We start from the raw sequence: 25,478 nt of genomic DNA, 5'->3' as shown, positions 1-25,478 counted from the left end.
ACCGTACAAATTCTTGATAATTTGTACGGTTTTGTAAGAAAAACCATACAAATTATTGAGAATTTGTACGGTTTTTGTCTGTCACAGATGCCTGTTTAGCAACTCTGGCTGAAACCGTTCAATTTCTTGGTAATTTGTATGGTTTTTCTTACAAAACCATACAAATTATTAAGAATTTGTACGGTTTTTGCCTGTCCCAGATGCCTGTTCTCCAACTCTGGCTGAAACCTCTTAATGATAATTCATTTCCGTGGAAAATGTTTGTGTATTTATATCCATCCATCCATCCATCCATTCCATTCAATGATGTAATACATAAAAAAAGAGAATTTAATGACTTTCAAGTTTTTGAAGGAACGAAAGAATTATGAAATGAAATAAATTTCCCAATTTCTGATTGTAATGACTTTTTTTTGATAATTATTACAATCATTGAGAAATGAATGGCAATTAAAGCTGCGTTAAAAATCGATTTTCGTGGAGTGGAAATAATTTTACGATTTTTATGCTCTGAAATCTTAATTCTTGTTCGTGAATCATGACGGGTGTTATTGAGGCTTAAGAAGGGTTTATAATGATTTAAATTTTTATAATTTTTTTTATTTTTTTTTTTTTTAATTTTTTCAATTTTTTTTAACTATTTTCAATATTTTTTATATTTTTTTATTATTTTTTGAATTTTATTAAATTTTTCAATTTTTTTTTAAATTTTTCAATTTTTTTAAATTTTTCAATTTTTGTAAATTTTTCAATTCAAAATTCAACCCAACCCATGTCCCATGTCGAGAATTTAAAAAAATCTCTGAATGATCGTAAAAGAAGTTCCATTGACGCAATTCAATCAACAGAGATGAGACACAGACACAAAAAATATTTTACGTATGCAGAACCGCTTGTGACATCAAAAACAGCAGCGAATGACTTATGCAAAAATATTTAAACGTATTTCCATTCTGACGAACTACTGTTGACACATCTTCATCACATTTTATTGTATGTTATTTGTACGCTTATGCATGCCTGCGATTGCGAAATGTGAATTTTAAAAAATATTAAATTGGAGCTCAGGAGGATGGGAGGAAATGAACTTAAGAAATTTAAATGAAATTTGAAAAAAATTAAAAAAATTTGTAAAATTTAAAAAAATTTTGAAATTTAGAAAATTTGGAAAATTTAAAACAAATTTTAAAATTTAGAAAATTAAAAATTTGAAAAAGTTGAAAAATTTTTATGAAATTTGAAAAAAATTTAAAAATTGAAAAAGTTTTTAAAAATTTGAAATGATTTTTAAAAATTGAAGAATTTTAAAATAATTTTTTAAAATTGAAAAAATTAAAAAGTTTTAAAAAAGTAATTGTTTAAATTCAAAAATTTTCAAATAAGAAAAAAACGAATTTTTGTATATAAAAAATATAAAAAACTCAAACTTTCAAAAATGCAAAAAAAAACTTATTCAAATTATAATTTTTTTCATCACTAATCAACTTAAAAGTTTGTATAAAAAAATGTCATAAAATCTACAAAGCGAATATATAAAATTTTAATACCTCACATCCCTGATAATCCCGCAAAAAAAATTCAACATTAAAGCAAAAAAAATCTTAAATTATAATACAAAATAATAAAATTAAGCTGAAAGGAAATAAAATAAAAATTCAGCACACAAAAAAGAGCTTGAAAATCTCACAAAAAATGGAAATAATAACAATAAAACTGAAATTCGAATGAAAATTGTTATTAATTTATAAATGCAAATTTTTTTTGTGCATTCAGATTCCCCGAGTGTAGCTTAATAAATATGAAAATTATAAGCATCAGATAAAATTTCAATTAAATTCATAGTTCTCAATCCATTTATTTATTAATGAGGGACCCGTATTAAATTTTTTTATTATTTATTCAACTTTATTGTTGTTGCTGATGCTGTCGGATGTGTATATGAATAAAATAATATAAAATACAAAAAATTCTTTGAGACTATTATCTCAATTTTATTTAATGAAATGATTGAGCCTATTGACTGGGTACGCCAGATTTTACTAAGGAGCCCACCTTAGACCCCCTTAGACCCTCTTCAGACTTATTTTAGACCCTTCTTAGATCCCCCTTAGACCCCTCCTTAGAATCCCTTAGACCCTCCTTAGACCCCCTTAGTCCCTTCTACGACCCCTTTAGATCCCCCTTAGAACCTCTTTAGACCCCCTTGAACCCTCCTTAGACCCTCCTTAGACCCTTCTTAAACCCCCCTTAGACCCCCCTTAGATCCCCCTTAGACCCCCCTTAGACTCTCCATAGACCTTTTTTGCCCTTCTTAGACCCTTCTTAGACCCCCTTAGACCCTTCTTAGACCCTCCTTAGACCCTCCTTAGACTCTACTTAGAACCCCCTCAGACCCCCCTTAGACTCCCCTTAGACCCAGCTTAGGCCCCCTCAGACCCCCCTTAGACCCAGCTTAGGGCCCCCTTAGACCTGTTCAAACACTTCTTAGACCCTTCTTAGACCCCTTCAGACCCTCCTTAGACCCTTGTTAGATCATCCTTAGAATCCCCTTTAGACCCGCTTTAGACCCCCTTAGACCAAAAATTTAAAATAAAAAATACGTTACAAAACAAACGACTCCCAAATCTCGGAGGGGTGTCCCCAAAGTCCCTCCACTGGAACCACCCCTTCTTATTGATATAAAATTATTTAAAAGTTCTTTTAAAAAATTATCATAATTTCTTCTTAATAACTGACCCAATTCACATTCATGTATAATTTATAGTCATATCCATATCAATAAATGTGCCGACTTGACTTCTTGTGTTATTGTTTTTGTTTCAAATGTTAAAATCGTTCAGATGATAATCAAATTAGACAAGAAATGAAGGAAGAAAATAACAAAAGAGGAGAAGTTAAAAGATATTTAAATAATTTAGTGTCGCGATAGAAAAAAAAGAGGCAGGAAGAATATAAAAATATTTTTAAGTACGAAATATGATAAAATTTCTCATGCTCGAATGATACAGCAGCTAACAGCGGCACAAGCAGTATTTGTGGCGTCGGTAGAGAGAAATAAATGTTATCAAGATTAATTTTTTTAATGATTTGAATATTGAAGCTGTTGATGGTTTAAGGCGCATTTTTCTGTAGACGCATGGGCAGTGAAATTATTGAGATTGCTCAAATTAAAGCTTATTACAAGTAAATGCTTTCGGGTTATGAGGAGTCAGGCTTGTTGTCTTAGGATACTTAGCTTTCCTTACCAAACAAAGACCCTGGCAATGAATGTTATGTCGTAACTATTGTGCATGCTCTTGTCAAATCGATAGTACTCTATATATTGATTGCGTGATTGGTTTCTCGCGGGAATCGAACTCAAACATCATAATAAGTATTCTCACAAAAATGATCCAGAATAGCACAACCAATTCGCTCAAGTATCGCTTCATCGTGGCGTAAATGACAAGACACAAAGTTGGCGCACTCATTTTAGTGAGCATGGTTTTTTGTCTGTTGTGGTGCTTATATTGTCTTTGGTCGATGGTATTTCAGCTTCTGTAGTGTATTTCATGTCCAAGATCCATAAGATGGAAATTTATGATAGATTAGGTTAGGAGCAAGAACCTAGAAAGGCACACAACTTAGAAATGACCAAGAATCCAATAACATCCCAATATGAATCTGAATATAGTCCAAATTCAATGAAATCCGTCCTAGAGCGTCCTAGGCTAGAGTCAAGTTGGTCTTTGTCAGATTTTTGGCAAATTTTTGGCCATTTCTATGTCGTGTGCATTTTAAGAACCACTGTCATTGGTCATCATTTTAATCAAACATTTTAAGACTCAATGAGCATTTTACGGTACCAATTAATAATGACTATGCTCACTAGATACCGTATGTTGCTTAGTTTGCCAGGGGCTACTTTCTCATAAGAACCATCAACTTCATGGAGTATTCTAGTCAACTTAGCCTACACTGCTACTAAAATAATACCACAAATTGACTAAATTAAGTTTATCTTAGCCATAACTCGATTATGACCACTTTCATACTCCATTTCAGCTGTTCAATTTTCAAATGTCATAAAATTTTACCAAAATTTTAGTTTCATTGAAACTAACAATAAAAAAATATTTTAAATATTGCCAAATTGAGTGTGTGATTTTGATAAGTGGCAGTTAAGATAGGATCAAAATCTCGCATAGCTTTTAGAATTTACATAAATTATGAATCGTTTTATTTTCTCAAGAAAAACAACAAATCTATTGGAATGCGACAAACATATCAAAGCCTATGTGTCATTACAATAATCAGCTAGAATTGAATTAATTTCAGACAATTTAGATTCAAGTTGTTGGCAGGAATGGAAGTAATTTTTATAAAAAAAAAATTGCAGAGTTGTCAATTTGATATCAATGGCAATATATAGGCAGAGGCAATACTGAGGCGGCCATCTGCTGTACTTTTTTACCTTGCTGCTGTGTCCCGACAAAGCCTCTAAATGTCCCGATTTTTCCCCAATAGTGCCAAATTCAGAAATGTCCCGATTATTTTCAAAAGTGTCATTTTGCGAAAATCCTCTGGCTACCATAAGGCACTGTCTATGACAACTTTTTTTGCCTTCAAGAAGGTAAACGTGTAGGGTGGCCAGAGGATTTTCGCAAAATATCGGGACACTTTTGGAAAAAAATCGGGACACTTCTAAGTTTGGCACTATTGGGGGTTTTTTGGGCTATTTTGAGTCTTAATATTCAAAGAACTAGTTAAATTAGGTTAGAAACTTGCAAAAAAATTGCAGAAAATAATTGAAATTTCAAAAAAATATTTTTAAGCCGAACCTCCAAATAGAAAATGCTCAAAATTTGTCAAAAATTCCAATATTTGTATTGAGCTTTTGATCAACAAATTGGGACATTTTGAGGCTTTGTCGGGACATAGCAGCAAGGCTGCAAAGTACAGCAGCGTCCAGGCAAAATACAGCATACGGTAGCCCTAATCAATAGTCAAAAGCTACCGTGATTCTGCTAGACACTTATCAGAGTTGTCAGATAGGTGCCTGTGGGTTGACCTAGCGTAGATTTGAGGAGCTACATGATTTTTTCTCATTTTTACAAAAAACACTAGGTACCTACTCAAATCTTGCCTTTCAATAGGCAATGCCTGTGAAAGATTTTTGCCATTTATAGCAAATCGATAATTGACAACTCATGCTACAGACATGTCGAAATTAGCCGTTATTTTTCGTTGGAATTTCAAAATAACCGTCAAATTTTCAGCAATTTTAGTTAATTTTCACTGAATAACAAGGTTTAATTGATCAATCTTTAGCTAAAAGAGATGATTAATGTTGTTAAAATTATACAAAAATATGCAAAAAATTCCAAATTCGACACTGAAATGTCCATAGCATGTGACAACTCTGGCACCTATCTAACAACTCTGAAAAATTGTCATACGACTCGAACAGGTCAGAGCAACAAAAATTGTGTATCGCATTTAAATATACAACAAGCTATAAAAAATAAAAAAAATTAATCCACCTTATGAATAGGAAATTATAAAAATGTTAATCACAGTTGATATCTTTTAAAAGCCTTTTTTTTTTCATTGGAATTAATTCAAAAAAATACATGTCACATAGTATTAATTATAATACGAGTTGTAAATCAATTAAAAAAAAATTGATAAAATGAGAAAGCCGAGAATGAAAAAAATGCTCATGCGGATTATTGCTTTTTAATGTTCATTCCATTCATTCATTCATTAATTCAATGATAATATTATATTATATTTTCAGAGATACACGATGTGACGATCCTATCGCGTCGTATCAGATTATATTATACCATTTATGCCTGTTCATAGAAATCATTTTAGAGGCGAGGATGAATTTTTTTTTTGGGAATTTTTAAATGTAAATTAAATTAAAATTTAAAATGAAAATTTTTCTTCAATACGAATTGGCATTTACATAATCAGAAAACATCTGAGGAATAGCATTAAGTTTGATATTTTATTACAAGGTATGGTTGATGATGATTTGTGAGCTTAAGTTGCTAGGTAGGAAATAAGTTTGAAGTCTTAAGATTGCGTTGTTAAGCAGCCAGGCCGGCTCAAATTATACATGGCAGTCAAGAAGCTGCCAAAGTGACGTCTTAGTGGAAATTATCACGGCAGTTAACATGAAAATTGCCCTTTGGATACGATTTGACAGCCATGAAAAACTTGTGCCGATTAGGTTTATGTAAAACCTTGTAAGATTCTAGCAGAATACTTTGACAGATTTTGTTTAAACTTGGTTCAAATTCCACAAAATCTGCATGACATAAATGATAAATTATTTGTTGTACATAGATTTATTAATACCAAATGGATGCATTCTCCATTTGGCGCTTTCATTTACCTTCTCGACGAAAATGGATTATTTTAGCTGTAAAGGATCAGTAGCAGAGCGTTCTTACTTGTGTCGCTTAGAAAATCAGGGTCCGAAAATGAAAATACACCCCAAATAACACAAGTCGGTTAATCAATCCAAATTCGGACTTCAAACAGACTTGACTCTGGCATGGTTGTTAAACCTAATCCCGCTTAAAGTCAGAGTCATGTAAGCCTGGTAGCGAAGTTTTTGTAACGATTAACATATTTGTGCTATTTGGGTGTCTGATACGTCCTCTAATTCCCGAGCAGACAAGAAGCATGCTCATGAGTATGCTCACAAAATTAAGTATCTTAGAATCATTTGACGTACGTCAGTAGAGCAACAATCAAAAAGAAGTCAGCATCATTTTAGCTAAGAACAGAAACCATTTCAACCGTTTTATCAACGCATTTCGTCTCACAGTGTGTCAACAGAAACCAATCATCAGTTATATTGATTAAGTTACTCATGAACACTTCTTTTTAGAAGATTATGCTTAATGACCCTTAGATATTCAATCTAAATCAATCCCCAATAGCCAAAATATCCAATTCGGCTTAAAACAGTCAAAAATTTGGCTCCAACTCGTCTTAACTCTGACTTAGTTCTAGATTCTGATTAGATCCGGCAGCATTCCAGAGTCACATCGATCAGGTGTGTCGGCGGATCGATTAACCGCCTAGAGCTTGACTCTAGAACTGAATAATTGATTAAAAATTCCAACACCTCTCAGTCTATCCTACACTCTGAAAAAGTATTGAATAATTGCCACAAATATCAGATTTCGCATAATTCAGCTAGTTTCATTTATCAATCACCTTATGTCACTATTGACTATATAATTTATAAACATTATTGTCTCTCTCGAGTGATTAATTAGAACTGTTTACTAGATTCTCAAGAAAAAAAAGCTATAATCACATATTTAGAAGAAAAAAAATGTAAAATTTACATATGCATTACTTAATTTATATTTCCTTAGTGTTTGATTATTCAGAAAATAATAATTGAATAATAATCAGCTACACAATCTACAGTAAACAGCTTTTCTTGGAATTGCTCACAGTATCCGCCCGTATTTCATCTCAATACCTCAACAATTAATTATTTTCTAATAGCTCATTTATTATTTAAAAAGAGAAAAAAATATTCAATCAAGCTTGGGCTGGCTGGTTGGCATCACACAAAATATTAATTTCCTCAACTCATTAGAATGTCTCAATCTGTGATTAACACAAATACGAGAAAAAAAGAGCTGTAAATTAACATAAAAATTTTTAATCTGTTAATCAACAGAAGTTGTAAATAAATAATAAATAAATAAATTAAACTAAAATTGTTCATTAACATGAACAGTCAATCAATTCAGCCTTAATGAATGGATTTTAAATTACTTTTTTAAAGTGAATTTGCATAAATTTAATTAACAATTCAGAGATATTTAATTTTTATTGTTGTTCACAATTGTGCTTAGAATTCGAGTGATTAGAGCTATTAGGAAATTGTTGAGTTTTACGATTTAAAGTTAATAGGCAGGCAATAGAGCTTAGGCTTAGAGAAGTCTAAAGCGGTATGCTATGATGTATTTCAGTGGTGGGCAACCTGTGTGCTACGATATACTGTGTCCCACTATGCTTTCTCGCTATCGGTATCGGGATCGGGACTTCCCGAGATATCCCACTCCCGAAAAATCCCGGGATCCCGAAAGTCGGTCGTAAAATTTATCGGGACCGGGATTTCGAGAAAGCACATGTGCCACAAAAAGTTTTAGAAATGCCAAGAACCCTCGGTTTCAATCGAGGCTAACCACCAAGATTTGCCGTGAAAATAAAAGAATGCCCATATCTAATTGCCCATTTTTGGAGGTCATTATGATTTTAAATCTCAATTGTACGCGAACAGCATGCTCAGGCACTACAATGTAGCTGTAACAACAAGATACAGACCTGTCCTGATGGCACAATAACAGTTGATTTTGACCCATTTTTGGGACAACAAATGCAATTTTCCGTATAGTGTCACTCTAGGTAGCAATCACCTGGTAAAGACTGACCTTGTAAATAGAGTTACTCTGTCAATTAGGTAGCTCTTAGCTTGTAAAGAGACATTATGAGGCTTATATTCAGTTCTCAAAGTAGAATTTCAATTATTCTCCTTAATTTAAGTACTGCTCTAAGATTAAGTCATCTTATACCCTCATTGTTGAGCATTCTGAGCAACCTAAGTCATTTAAGCTTAATTGAGACCTCCGTCTATCATTTTAGATTTATAACCCTAACAGACAAAGAACATTTTATTGAGAGATTGATGACCTTAAATATATTACATGAGAATGCTTGCGAGCGTTACTCTTAACTTATTCTACTCTTTAGAGCTCTTTAAAATTTTTAATCCCGATCCCGACTTTGCAAATTTTTGAGATCCCGGGATTTTTCCGGATCGGGATATCCCAGGATAATACTATTGTGTGCATATCATGGCAAGTTCCATAAGTACCAAGCTTATTACTAGACTTAAGGTTGACTAATATGATATTTAATTAATTCTTACATCTTCTAATTCAGTGGTGGTCAACCTGTGTGTTAGGCATATCGTGACATCAGAAATGTTGGTCACTACTGCTCTAATTGAAAATTTCAGTCAAAAATAATATCAAAAGTGTGGCTTGAATAACAAAAATGACTCTACATAACCTAATAAACCATGACCATACTCACTTAGATGTAGGATTAAACTCAATCAATGTAGATGAGCATGCTCAGTTTTTGACCGTACAAATGAGTATGCTTCATGTCTGCTCGAGTTAAAACTTACTTACATAACTTTATTGCATTTCAACAACTCAAAAAAATTAAACTGATTAGTATAATAAACCCATGTCGAATGTACAGCTACACCACCATACACATAAAAAATTATACAAAATTAATCTGAACAGCAGTAAACTAACAAAAAAAAGCAATTTAAAATGGAAAAAAATCATCTCACAATCTCCGAACAATAAAAAAAAAGAGTCGACAATACTTAACATTCAAAACGAGCCTCATTCAAAGCCAAATAGCTATTAAAAATTCAATCCTCATTTTCTAATTAAGCAAAAGAATAGAAAAAGTTTTTTTTTACTGAGGAACGGTTATCTCGTCGCATCAAAAATAATAATATCCAGAATTAATTACTACGTAATAACGCTTTCCTGGTGCTATAGGATGCAGCGTAACGATGATGATGCAAGTTCTGCTGCTGATTCTATAGTCTGTGGAATCTACGAATAATACCTAAAATCTAAATTGAATGTAATTATTGTATTAATCCAGAAATATTAGGTCAATTTTTTTGAGAACCGTGCCTTTTCATGCTCCCTATCCTCAATATTGTAAATCTTCCTTTATCTCAACATCACATGCACAGCATGTGCTTAATTAAAAATATATACACAAAAAAAGAATGTTGAAATGAATGAACTAGCAAGTATAAAGGAACGAAACACAAAAAAAAAATATGCGGCTTTAGCAGAAATTCAAAATAACATATGAAGTATATTAAATGCATGAAAAATTGTCATTAAATCTATACAAGAGAACTAATTATGCTAATAAATTTTTTTCTTTCAGTAAGCTTAGCTATAATTTTTTTTCTTGGTGCTTAGTTTTCTTGGGATGGTGTTGATCTGGTTAAAAAGGTGTGCAGTTTGGGTTTATACTTGGATATTAATTTGGTGTTTAAAAATTAAATGAGATCATATACATCCCAAAATTAGGCTTAATGAATTTATCAGGAAAGACTCTTCCTCTAATCTGGTTAGGATTAAATTATATTTTAGTCTTTATTTGTCAGAGTTAGGAGACCAAGACAGAATCTATTCCAAGGATGCTAGAAAATTCAAAATTAACACCCCTAAGAGCAATTTTAAGCTATGATCTTTGACTACGCTCTTGACAGTTGATTTAAACCTGGACCATATGAAGGTATACGGAAGGTTCACTTTGTAGAATGATCTGACTTACTGTGAGCCTTGGTTACGATTTTTCACCATTCCTTCAGCTTGTCTCTAACAGACAATGAGCATACTCACTTAAATAAACAATATACTTGAACATTCTCATGAGCATGATCCTTGTCTGTTAGGGTTTGCTTTCTGAGCAGCAGTATAGAATCTATTAGGAATGAACTTGACCAGGTCCAGACTTACCTGTTTTTGGTGTCCTAATTGTCTAATGGGGTGTAACCTGAACAGAAAGAAGGAGACAGTATAGAGTTAACGGTTCAAATGTGAATACGCTTTGGATACTAGCATGTGTAAGAGTCAATTCTTAGCAATATTGTATTTTAGACAAAATCTAACCAGTTAAGTACATAATTTTGTTCTTAAACTCTTAAAATCCACTAAATCTTAATGAATCCGAATAGCATAAGGAGATTAATTAATCCAAATTTTGACACCAGGCGTGAATCTGATTTGGTACAGAATTCTGCTTAAATCCTACATTATGCAAGGCTTCCGCAGATTATAATCTTCATACAAAATTATTTACAAGATTATAATCTTCATAGAATGATTACTGAAGATTGTAATCAGCGGAAGCCTTGGCATCATGTCTAGAATAGAAATTCAGATCGATTACCTGATTTGTGCTATTCCCTAACAGGCAAAGATACCTAAACCGCGATGGACTTTCTGTGAATAATGATTTGGAGAACCAGACACCAAACTCCACCAAGCATAAGCGCTCTAAAGTTTCTAAAATTCAAAACAAAACGCATTTTAAACTTCCTTCCTCTTATTGTAAGTAAAACAGATTGTTGTTTATTATTAATGGACTCATGTCGAGTTGACTTAGGTACAATTTTAAAATCTAATTGAATGCTACGTGTATTTAAGTAGTTAACATTTTACACACATTTTACATTTTTTTTTCTTTCAATTCAATGCAAAATGTTACAGTTAAAATTTTCGCTAATGATATGACATGCCGCGCTTTTGTATGTTTGTTAAGTATAATGAATAGACTAGAGAAAAAAAAATCGTATTTTTTCAAGAATGAACATAAATACACATATTTATAACGAATGTCATTAATTAGAGTAAATTTGTCATTCGCTAAAAAGGAAATGTGTTAAAAAAAATATTATTTCTCATTCAGCTGGATCTAATTTTAATGTCGTGGAATTATTTTTTTGTTAACATTTTATTGATTTTAGTGATTAATTTTAAATGGCTTTATGTAATAGCATTTATGGCGTAATGACATGCAAATTTCAAATGGAAAATTTTATATTTTAGTTAATTAAATAATTAATGCTGGAATTGCTGTTTTATAAGCTAATGCTTAGATGTGCGTCAACAATATCACACTAGGGTTTGTTTTGACGCTCAGCTTTAAGATTTGGTTTTGATGCTCAGCTTAAGGTTGCTCTAAGAATCATTTTTGACCTTTAACTTTGTTCTAAGGTTTCAATGTTGACGCTCATCTATAAGGTTCAGTTATGACGCTCAGCCCCTAAGTTCCAATTTTGATGCTCAGCTCTAAGGTTTTAATTTCGACACTCAGCTGTAAGATTTCAATTTTGACGTCCAGCTCTGAAGTTTCAATTTTGACGCACAGCTCAAAGGTTTCAATTTTGATGTACAGCTCTAAGGTTGTCAATTTTGACACTCAGATCTAAGGTTTCAATTTTGACGCTCAGCTCTAAGGTTTCAATTTTTGATGCTCAGCTCTAAAGTTTCAATTTTGACGCTCAGCTCTAAGGTTTCAATCTTTGATGCTCAGCTCTAAGGTTTCAATTTTTGATGCTCAGTTCTGAAGTTTCAATTTTGACGCTCAGCTCTAAGGTTTCAATTTTGACGCTCAGCTCTAAGGTTGTCAATTTTGACGCTCAGCTCTAAGGTTGTCAATTTTGATATTCAGCTCTAAAGTTTCAAATTTGACGCTCAGTTCTAAGGTTTCAATTTTGACGCTAAACTCTAAGTCCTTATTTTGACGCTCAGCTTTAAATTCTAAGATTCTAGAAATAACCATTCTAATCACCTTGATTGTACCTTGATATATCAGCTCCATATGACGTCACATAACATTTATTCATCAAAATCACCCTCAGTTGAACAGTAAACAATTCTAGCTAACACAGCAAAAATATACAAAATACCCACCTTTTGCATCATGATAATAATTAAAGCATAATATCAATGTGTAGTAGCATTATCGCATACTAATTAAAATTCACCATATTTTATTGAAATGTGCTTTCGCTCGACACTTGCAATGAATGTTAAATAGACTGTATTTTGCATTCATATTTGCAAAAAAAAGCCTCCATACCGCAATGTTAGCAGCATATATATTTTTAATATGTATATACACATGCCCGCCTGAAAATGAATGTACTTTTGTGAGTGGCGTTCCAAATTTGCCCGAGTTAATTAAAAAAAATACTTTTTTTTATTATTCATTCCTCTCTCGCCCCAAAGTCAGTATAAAACCTTGCAAATGCATGTAATTAAATGAATATTTTTCAATTTCAAAAGCACACAAAAATTAGAGAACATAAAGAGATTTTTTAATGCAATCAATGTGACGTATTTTTTTCGAAAAATTAATGGACATTGCTAATTCGGGTATGCATTCAGTTCCTTTTCGTTTTTAATTGATTTCCAAAAATGGGTAGAGAATTGAAAAACGCCCAAAAAACCATGCATTTTTATTTATTATTCAAGTTCCTCAATATGCACATAATTTATACATCAGCAGTCTGTCGTGAATGTAAAGAATGTTGCTTTTTGTGAATGTTAAATTAGTGGTGTGCTGTGTTGGAGCTGAGAATGAAAGACGCCCATCAGAATTAATGAAATATGCTTTTTTATTTTGAGGTTTGAATTGTTTTATGGAATTTATATTGAAAATAGAGACCTGAAAGGAAGTTGCACAAGGTGAGAAAATGGTAAGCAAATAGTGTCCCCAGGGGTGATGCTCATGAGGCAACTCAGGTCATAAAGTTTGTCAATTTTGTCATTTTTTTATCAAATTTGTCACATTTTTGACTATTTTGTGACATTTTGTCACTTGCCAGCTATGTTGTACGTCTCCTATGCCCATGCCTAATCCCAAGTCTATGTCCAGCCCTATGCTAATGTCCAACCCCATGCCCTTGCTCATGCCCAACCCCATGCCTATGCCGAACTCTTTGTCCGAGCCCATGCCCAATATTATGCCCATCCCCATGCCAATGTGACTCAGACTCCAAGTTAGATTAAGCAAAATTGATAATTTGAACCTTTTTCCTACAATTTCTGTTGTGGGTCGAATTTTACCTAATCCAACTCGAAGGCAGAGTCACGCCAGACTAAGGACACAATTTTCTGACTTTTTTCTGTCATGAATCAGATTTGAACGTATCTGAATCGAAGGCAGAATCACAAAAACCTGACGACACCATTTTCTGACTTATTCGTGTCATGTGTCCTTCAACCAGAATTGACAATTGACCGACAATCGAACAAAACTCCGCCAAATATCAATTATCATCGGCAGTCTACGACGATTGACCGCAGTCAGTACCAGGTGTCATCGGCGATTGAGTAACTGTTGGTAACATCTACCATTTTCAACGGCCACTTGATGGGAATACCTGACAATGACAATGATCCAGTTGCAGATGATAAGACCAAAAAATGGCTGATGACAGCCGATTGCTCATTTTGCTGTCGATTTGAGGTGTCAAAGGACCGACGGCAATCAATGAAAGTCCCTCGAAGTTCAACTATCACCGGCAGTGGACCAATCGACGATGGTAGAAGGCAAAAAATGGCTGAAAACAGTCGATTTTCAATTCTACATTCAACTTGAGTTGACAGTAGACCGACGGCAATCGATGAAAGCCTGTCGAACATCATCTACTAACGGCGGAAGATTGTAGAAGACAAAAAATTACGGTAGACAACCAATTGACAATTCTGCATTCAAGACAAAGTTTGAAACCTGACAATTCATTCTAAGCTAGCTATTCTCAACATCTACAGCGAAAAACTTCCATTCAAATATTCAAATCCAATTCTAATTTCAAGTTCAATTTCTTTCTCATCCAACATGACATCTCATTGCCAATTTTATTGTCTTAAGTTTCATTTCAATTCCAATTTTTATATTTTCAATGCAAGTCGATACTGGCGTTGACGGCTTTGTGTTTTATATTCTTTTTGGATATGCTGAAATCTTATATTGTTCAACAAAAAATTCGTAAAATACACAAAAAAGAAGAGACGTTTTATGTTTCTGTCAGTTTCTTGTGAAATGTAAATGTTTATGAAATTCTATAACACTGCTCTAAATTCATGTCGTATGAGCCACTACGACCAAAATTCCAAGTATAACGAATGTTTGGTCTCAATTCTCATAAAATAAACAACCATTTTATCATCAACAGGATCTTTCAAGTGGATAGAATGAGAAAAATATTCTCAAGACTTCCATTAGACATCCTTTAAAGATGTAATTTATTTTTTCTGTAAACAATAAATCTTTCCAGCACCTTATTATGCCTGCAAACTCGACCAAATGTTTTTCATCCATAAAATATTTTTTTAAATTTTTTCTTTTCCTTCTCATTTGCTAAGTTTAAAATTGCTATGCTGGATATATGGTAGAGAGTCATTTGAGATGGTAATTAGCCCCTGATTGATTTATACGCTTTTTAATGTTCATTTGTCTATGAATTTCTATAGCTTTGTTCCTCTCTCTCCTTCCTTTTTTTCGGAATTGGGTTTTTTTTTGTGTTTCTTTTGTTGAGTAATTTATGGACACTTTTTGAGAATGTGTAATGGACTGCATTTTGTCCGTTAATGTTGGTTATTTTTTGAGCATTTTAGGGATGTAATGTAGTGATGAATATTCTATTAATGAATAAATTAATAATGTTGAAGAATTAATGACTTCTTATGTTATTGTGTTCGATATTTGACACCCTTAGATTGCCTTAAATGATGGTTTATGTCTTAAAATTGGAAAAAATCAAGCATTGCAGTTAATGATGAGGATGCAGTCGAATTTAGTGAATAAAGTGTCTTCAGCATAGTTTTTAATGTTTACTAGATGTTGATCTTAATCTTACAAAAACTGGTCAAAAAACCGTTAAAATTAGTCAATATACCATGCCTTTAAATAGTAATAAGGTTTTTTTGCCACTCGGACATAGTTTGAAATTTATTGCAGAAGGTTTCAGATTAATAGGATGAGTTTATAGTCATAATCCCCCTTTTCCGACAAGAATGTTCAATTTCATTGAGTTTTTCAAGGCAAAATTGCAAAATCATCTAACCTTTCTTCTTAATTACTGCCATACAACTCATTCTACCCATACTACCCATACAACTCCCCATCTAAAGACAGAACGTTTATTTTTATATTCATTAAGAATACGATTTGTTTCTGTTGATTCCTCGAGCGGCACAATGTGGCAAATTGCAGTTTTCGTAATAAAATGACATTTTTCTGATAGTGCCATGATGCAGTTTTGCTGTAGCGAACACGTTGTGTGGCTCAGGTTCATTTCAGGACACGACGAGAACACACCATCTAAAATCTCATTTTCAGAACTTAATCATCTTAAAGTCTATTTTGAGAGCTACTTAGTGTGACAATTTGCATCGGATTTCAACAAAACGTCAATTTTTTGCGAAAAGCTGATTGTCATCATAAATATAACGCATAAATTGACAAGTCGTCAACTCGATTATGGCATCGCAAGTATTCATTACAAAACTACCCCAAACAGGCAAAGAGACCACTTTTAGGTACCGTAGTGGTTCTTCTATAACCACGAAAGTATGCTCATTGCCTGTCAAATTGCGCTTCATCCACAACTCCTTGCAAAAAACAACCCAACTTGTTTCCACAATTTTATTTTTTTCGCAACCATTCGTCTCGTTTAAAAATTGTAACTTACATACGTCTATAAATGAATGAGAGAATTCTTTTTGACATGGGATCTATAGACGATTCTTTTTTACTCTCTATGTTTTAATGGATTTCCTTTCACTCTAATGACTCTAGTGTTTCTATTGTATTTAACTTGTGCAAAAATAGCACCCTATTGAAATCGACATGGAACAAAAAGTGTTGAATTGAATGACTGAAAAATTCTCTTCTTTTTTGCCTGCTTTTCTGAAAAAAAAGCAGCAGAACCATTCATAACAAATAGCAGCTCGCAATGTGAAATGTCATTGTATAAAAACAGTTCAGTTTCTTCCTCTTTCCCTGCTTGACTGACTCATTCTTCTCACAAAACGATTGTCGATTGAATTTTGCATGAATCGGTTCTTACTCAACCGTACGATGCTTTAGAAAATTGAGAGTGTGGAACAAAAAAGAAAAGAAATTTTTTTAATGATTTATGTACTGACTGGTGATTCTCTTCTTTTATTTTGTCGCTTTTTGTTCTATTCTGCAAGTTCACATTTATTATGTGTGACATAAAATAGTTACAATGATATTCTTATCCTGAAACTGAGCTGGTTTGGAGGGAATTGTAAAGAAATTGGAATAATTATCGCTCTATTTACATAAGAATGAAGTTGGAAATTTATGGTTGATGGGTGGATTCTTTTATGAATTAATTTTATGCATATAAAGAAGACAAACGGCATAGAAAATATGAAAAATCTGGTTTCAGGCCGGGTTGAGACTAAGGGTTCCTGAGGGTTCCTGAGCGAGAACAACACCGAAACTTCTCGGATAATATCGGTCTCGGTCTCTGTCTCGGTTTTGGTTTTGCTCTTGGTTTCGGTCTTGGATTCAATGTCGAGAATTTGTCGAGACCGAGACATCGGGAAACCTTACTTAGATAATGATGCGAAAACGGACTAATTACTCAATATAGTGAATGAACTTATTGTAAACGAGCGTGGTCATGAGTACACATAATCAATATAATTGAGAATGCTGAATTTGGAGAGCATAATCACAAGCATGCTCCTTGTCTTTTCGGACACTTATTATTAATTTTGATCAATTTCTCATTATTGTCTAGCACGGAATTGGTGAAATTTGGAAAGAAGACTGAAATTTGGATTCAGACTGAGCCATGGCCGAATTCTTTATCTTTCTTCGCCGTAAGCCTTCAAAATCAGTCTTTCTGTCGACATTAAAGTGTTGTTGTTCAGCCTGACGAAGATTAAGGATGGAACCAAAACCAAATAGCACAAATTGATAATTCGATCAAATTTTATCTCAGTTCGATAAAACTCTGATTTGGTATCTGATTTAATTTTGGTTCTATAGTATGGATTGGTTAACCAACTTGTGTTATTAGGGAAAGGTCGTTCATTTAGCAGTTCATATCAATCGGCTTGAAATGAACGTAATTTGGTTCTAATCATACATTTCCCGAACAAGACAATTGCCGAATTTAGTTTTTTCGCTTGAAAAGGCCGCAAGCAGCGTGATATTTTTATATTGAAATATTGCCAGTCAAGGTAGTCTCAATTATTATCTTCAACGCGGCAACGTGGTGGCATCATAAAGACATGAATTGGACTTTTGAGTATCTACTTAGGTGCTCCAAGTGTATAAAATTTCAATCAAATCAGTTTCTTTAGGAAAACAGACCCTAAAATTGATACTTTCTACATTTCCAAACATTTTGATACTTGCATCACTAACAAAGAGTGGATATATGTAATTCAACATATATTGTATTTCAATACAATTTTACCTAAAAAAGTATAGCAAATATGTAACAAAAATTCTAAATTTCCACATCCCCATGTAAATATCAACTTCACACTAGCATCAGACACGACCAAAAATTCAATAGTCTCCCACCCATCTGAATCAAATAAAAAAGAGACAGCCAGACATAGCAGATTATGATTTTTTCAATATTCAACAGCAACAAAAAAAAACACATTCACAAGCAATTCGATGCTAAATTGAATTGATAACCACTTCTAATCGAATTTTGCTGTTCATTGCAGGTTCTGTATTTTTTTACTTTATTTTTCAATTCCGGGCTTTTGGCTAATGCCTTCAATGAAATATAATGCCATACATTCTGCTCTATTTCATATCATGAGAGCACCAGCAGCCAGAAACCAATTTATATATACTTTTTTTTAAATAACAGATGAAAGAGAAACGAAAAACAGAAGTGACTTTTGCATGAGAGCTGCTGCTTTTTTTCTGTATACAATAAGATATAAATTTTGCAATTTTATTATGTCCTTCTGATCACGTTCTGCATTCAAAGAAAAAATTAAAATTAAATATAAAATTTAATTCCAAAATTTTTTTATTGGAAGTATCTCAAAAGTAGCCCTACGGCGACTGTAATTTAATTTACAATTTTTTTACATATATAATTGAGTGCATATGGGGGCATTACAAGCTGAGCTATTGAACTTGGGGCGCTGTTGATTACTATGGAATTTTATTGGATGTCAATTGCCAGCATTATTAACGGCACCAAAAAGGCAGAAATGACAATACGGGCGGTGAAAATGAAATGAACTGTTGATATCAAAACTAGTTTGTTGAATTTTTTTTTAAAATAAATTGGAATGTTGGCATGATGAATGGTGTGCTAAAGGTAATTAATCTGGTTCGTCGACTTGTTGACTGGCTTGAATATTGGGTTCAATAATTTTTTTGTGGAATGGATAATTTTTTTTTTCGTGGGGTTACTTTGTGAATTGTTTAGTAGGTTAAAGACAGTAAAATAATGAATTGTGGGTGTTTTTACATTTAAGATTAGAATTGGGGTGATGTAAAAGTGTCCACATTGGGCAAAAAAGTGAAAAGTATGGCAATAATTGTTTTGATATGGCTATATTATAGACACTAGTTAGTAGTATACTGGAAAAATATTTTTCCCGCCATAAGTCCAAAGTCCACCAGATATAGCTTAAAACATTTTTTGTGTTTTCGACATATTCAAGATGTTATAACTCTTTACCAGCTTATCCAAAATTTTTCAAACTTTTTTTATTTGATAGATATAAGTAAGTGCTTATAATTAATACCACACATGATATACTTTTGACCCACTGTGGGGTCAAAAAAATGAAAAAAGTACGAAAAAATGTGATTTTTTACACTTTTTCCCTTACTGTGACCGCATGGTGTAATAATTCTTTTTTTAAGTTACACTATATTATAGACCTTATCTATATCTATAATAATTGTCTCCATTGTGTATCAAAATATTGACGTCTTTAGGGTCAAAATCGGCTTATAAGTGAAAAACTCATAGGTACGAACTCTTTAGAACCATATATATCCCACAGTGTAACCCAGCTTTCTTTTTTATTTTTGATAATGTTAGAACTCTGTATGGGCTACTAGATAAAAAAATAAAATCAAAAAAATACCACCAACAAAATTGTCAAAAATCGACCTCAAGGAGTCTAGGGGTACCTTGAAATTCAAACTTTTATAACTTTTGCCACTATTAATGAAATTTGATGAAATTTTCACATAATATTTATACATCCATTATCTTAATACTTATAATCGAAAAAATTGTTACACTGTGGAATTTTGTTGAATTTTGACAATTTTTGTTTTTTCATGTTTTTCAATCTATTTCATGAGGGTTAAGTGGACTGTAACTAAATTTCATAAAAAAATTTCTTTATTTATGCATAGCAGATCCAATTACCTATCCAACGATACCAAATATGTTACATCAAAGTAAAATTTCTCCTAAATATAGTGAAAAGTTTGAAAAAATAGCAAAAATTTGAGGGTTTTGAAAATCTACACTTGACATATTTCCTCATAACTTTTGCTAATTTGAATTTTATGTGATAAATTTGGTATTTTTAGAAAGTTTAAAGTATTTTTAAGATGATAAAAAAATATTTAGAGATTAAGAGTTACTCAGTGCGCAGATTGGCTAAGTCCAAAATGTCATAGTTTTACTACCTCTACCAGGTGCAATCATCCAAAAAAACTCACATTTTCGAGATTTTCCTATGTCTTGATTTGAACTTTTTGAGGGTGAAAATTTATGTTTTAGTTCCAGTATAGAAATATGGAAATTATGCCAAAAAATAAAAATCAGATGCTCATTGCTCTCGGTAGAGGCAGTCAAAGTATGACACTTTGGACTTAGTCTATCGGTGCACAGAGTAACTTTTGATCTCTAAATACTTTTTTATCATCTTAAAAATACTTTAACCTTTCTAAAAATACCAAATTTATATCATAAAATTCAAATTAGCAAAAGTTATGAGGAAATATGTCAAGTGTAGATTTTCAAAACCCTCAAATTTTTGCTATTTTTTCAAACTTTTCACTGTATTTAGGAGAAATTTTACTTTGATGTTACATATTTGGTATCGTTGGATAGGTAATTGGATCTGCTATGCATAAATAAAGAAATTTTTTTATGAAATTTAGTTACAGTCCACTTAACCCTCATGAAATAGATTGAAAAACATGAAAAAACAAAAAAATTGTCAAAATTCAACAAAATTTCACAGTGTAACAATTTTTTCGATTATAAGTATTAAGATAATGGATGTATAAATATTATGTGAAAATTTCATCAAATTTCATTAATAGTGGCAAAAGTTATAAAAGTTTGAATTTCAACGTACCCCTAGACCCCTTGAGGTCGATTTTTGACAATTTTGTTGGTGGTATTTTTTTGATTTTATTTTTTTATCTAGTAGCCCATACAGAGTTCTAACATTATCAAAAATAAAAAAGAACAGCTGGGTTACACTGTGGGATATATATGGTTCTAAAGAGTTCGTACCTATGAGTTTTTCACTTATAAGCTGATTTTGACCATATAAACGTCAATATTTTGGTACACGATGGAGGCAATTATTATAGATATAGATAAGGTCTATAATATAATGTAACTTAAAAAAAGAATTATTACACCATGCGATCACAGGAAGAGAAAAAGTGTAAAAAATCACATTTTTTCGTACTTTTTTCAATTTTTTGATCCCACAGTGGGTCAAAAGTATATCATGTGTGGTATTAGTTAAGAGCACTTACTTATATCTATCAAATAAAAAAAGTTTGAAAAAATTTGAATGAGCTAGAAAAGAGTTATAACATCTTGAATGTGTCGAAAACACAAAAAATGTTTTAAGCTATATCTGGTGGACTTTGGACTTATGGCGGGAAAAAATATTTTTCCAGTATACTACTAACTAGTGTCTATAATATAGCCATATCAAAACAATTATTGCCATACTTTTCACTTTTTTGCCCAATGTGGTGTCTATAAAACGGTACAGATGTAGAAAACTCCGGCTGAGATCTGACATGGCTCTGATAAATCCATATAAATCTGAGTTGATTTTGAGCTCTGACTAAGGTTCTTTTGGTATCACTAAATGGAAACTGACTCTATGTGGCATTCATATGGCCGTAAAATTGAGGTGGCTTACTTCCTTACTTCCTTACTTCCTTACTTACTTCTCTGGCCGTACAAATCAACTTTGACTTCCTTAAGATGACGCCAAAAGCTGGCTCTATCGCTGGCTTCCGCCTACCAATTGTGCTTCAAATTAGTGTTGATAAAGAAGCTTACTTGAAGACTTTAAAGCACTCAAGCAGAATCTTCTTAATTTTGTGTCGCTCGGGTCTGCAAAACCCAGTCCATATGGAGCTCCAATCAAGTTTACAGCAGAAATTCTTATGAATTGTCTATTTATTCAATATATGGCAACAAATGGACTGAATTCATAGCTGGAATAGAATCTGTAAGTCACTAAACTGATCGAAAGGCACTCGAATAACGTTTATAGGAGAAATTATTATCTCGTGTCTATGTATTCAACCTCTGGAAGCTATTGGACTCAATAAATAGATTACATAGTACGTAAAAGGCACCATGCTGATTGTAAGGCACTCCAATAACGTCTACAGGAGATATTATTATCAATTGACTATATTTTCAATCTCTGGTCGCCATTGAACTGTACTTATAGCTGACATAGCGCCAATAAGTCACAAAATTGATCAAAAGGCACAAAATTGCCCTTAAGACACTCTGACTGCTATTTCTGATCCAATTTCATGGCGAAAAATGGAGTTTGGATTACCGTGTTGTTTAGAACTATTTGCTAAGCCATACTGGAAATTAATTGCTTAATTTCCATCATTTGTGTAGCTTTAAATCAGCCAAATTAAATAGTAATTAAGACCAGTTCCATCATTACTATACACCACAAAAACCACAACAATCACTCAGAATATTCATCAAAATTCACTAATTTCTACATCAATTCCAACTAAAATTCAATATCAATAATTAACCTCATTAAAAGTACAAGCTTCAATCATTCCATAACTTACCTTTCAAATTACATCCAATTTAATCCATACATGCAATTAAATACCCAAAAAAAAATCAATTAAATCATCGACATTCAAATTTTAAAATAATTAAAAATTAGCACCGCAATAACTCATTAAAATGCTTAATCAATTACGGCATTTCATTTTGATCTCAACCTAATCCACTTAATCCTTTCAATTAAAATTGAATTTCAATCAAAAATTCATTTTTTTTTGTGCTATTGATTTTATTTTTTTCGGGGCTATTCATGTGGGGCCATTATTTGCACTGCGCATAAATTGAATATTCAAATTTTTTTTTATTTTATTATCATGAATCAGAGTTGGTGAATGGGTGGGGTTTGGCGGCTGTCTGTCCAACAAATGTCGATGGTACTTTTTGAAGGTTGCCGATGGACTTTAAGCTGGTTTCTGACGTTTAACGATGGAATCTTAAGCAGATTGTTGCCTTTTGTCAATTTCCCTACCGCAAGAAGCCGCTAACTGACGATGGTCTCTTCTGTAGGTTACTGCTTTTCTCCGATGGCTCATTTCTGCAGGTTGTCATCTTCCGACGCTGTTCTCTTTCTGCAGGTTGTCATCTTCCGACGATAGCTCCTTTCTGACGATGGCCCCATTCTGCTGCAGGTTGGCGTCTTCTGACGATTGTCCCTTTCTGCAGGTTGCCATCTTCTGACGATGGCTCCTTTTCTGCAGGTTGACACCTTCCGACGATGGCCCTTTTCTGCTGCAGGTTGCCGTCCTCTGATGATGGCCTCATTCGAAGGTTCTCCCTCCCGCTGATGACCCGTTCCTTAGATTGCTGTCACATTCCGCCGATGGCTTTTTCCATAAGTTATCGTCTTCTATAGATGACCCTTTTCGAAAACTGCAAACTTCCGATGGTTGCCTTTGGTCAGATTGCACACTTCTTTTGGACCTCCTTTCCGTCTTGGTACGATAATCACCTTCTGTAAGTTGTTATCTCTCCCAATGGATATTTTCCTAGGTTGTCGCCTTCAGAAGATGGCCTCTTTCTGCTTGTTGCCAACTTCATTTGAGTGCCCCTTTCCGCAGGTTGCTGCCTTCTGCAGATGGACAAGCCCAACTCTGTCACGAATAACACATTAATTCGACAATTGGATAGAAAAGAGCGAACGGAAATGAAATTTAATACATTTTTTTTTATCCATACATCCACTCGAAATTACATTATTTGTAAATTTATACAAACTTCACCCATGGGGTGCTAAATTTTATGTACAAAAAAAAAAAGAAATTTTTATCTAAATTTATTTCATGGGCCACAAAAGTAATGGAAATAGAGTAATATAAAATATCTAAAGCACGTACATATTCTCTTGAGTCATTTCGTACTTCCATTTCTCTTATGTGTGAAAGTTTCCCTATTTAATGGCCCTGTGTGCTCTATCTTTTAATAATATGTATGTCTGTGCTATACTGTATAATCAAATGCACATATTTCATGCTCTACGAGGAATGGAATGAAGAAAATTCTTATTTTTTTTAATTAATTGCCCTACGCTTCATTTTATTGAGGGATGATAATTTTCATTTCATTCATGCACGCAACATTATATTCTTTTTGCCTTCTTTATTTTCGAGACTCACATGATGCATATGTATGAAGATACAAAAGCTATGATTAAATGCTTCATCTACCAACCGTAGGTACATGTTTTGAGAAGAATATAAATATATGTATGTGGAATAAAATTACAATTGTGCCAAAAAAGAATGGAAATGTTGTTGATGAGGAATGTTCTTGATTGAAAGGTTTGAAATGTTCTTGAATGGAAAAGAACACATTGATGACTTACATAAATTACATACGTTTATGATAAGTTGAAGTTAGTTACTTATTTGCTTGAATAAGGCGCATAGAGCAACTGATGGGCAGCTTACCCGATCGGCACAAATTGAAATGTTGCCACCACGGCGACGAGGTGGCAGTATACTTAAAGCCAAGTGGCTGCCATGGCAAATCCGGTTTTTTTCGCCAAGGGGAGCTTAGGTTACAATAAAAGGCTCTCCATCTGACTCTGTTGTTGGCTCTGTCACCTAGTTTGTACAAATTCTCTGTCCGCACGTTGTGCTGACATTCTTTAATCACTGTTTTTCGCCAAGTAGAGCTCCTGAAGCTTCAGGTTGTCATTTCCCTTGCAGATTCCATTCAAGGGCTTTGTAGTAAACTTGCGTGCTGCTTAAAATCTCATTTGTAATGCGATTGATTTGGTAAATTCCAATAATATACGGTTAAGTCGGTGAAATAGCTTCAATCGTGTAAATTCAAGAGCGTTGGCTTTACGTGCCAAGCGTCCTAGATTCAATCCCATGCCATAACAAATTTTCGATGCTTTTTTTATTAAGCGTTCTTGTTACATTGCTAGGTTCGTATGTTGGGTTCAGTATTGAGTTCTATGGAACATAATATGTCTGCATTAAAAGGATATGCTATTTTATGAAATATCTTGACGGAATTTTGGGCACATGATTTATAACTGGGTTCATTTGAGAGTGCATTATGTTTTATGGCTTATTCGTATCCTTGCAATGTGCAGATCATGCAAGTAGATCGGATTTCACTGAAAATTGAGGGTCTAAAGAGTGTGGTGCCAAAGATTATTAGTGACAGTGTCTCTAGCTCATAAGGCTAGTCCTTTAAACATGATAAAGACCATCATGGACACCCTACCCCCTCCTGAATACGTCCTGTTCTGTACTCAGTCACAGTTGAGGTTTGGCATGTCAGAAAAAGGATACTT

This window comes from Chironomus tepperi, unplaced genomic scaffold (genome assembly GCF_022539635.2).
Source record: "Chironomus tepperi strain 1889 unplaced genomic scaffold, CSIRO-AGI_Ctep_v1 contig_95, whole genome shotgun sequence".
NCBI lineage: Eukaryota > Metazoa > Arthropoda > Insecta > Diptera > Chironomidae > Chironomus > Chironomus tepperi.
The sequence above is the reverse complement of the archived record's forward strand: the minus strand, read 5'-3'. Positions refer to the sequence as shown.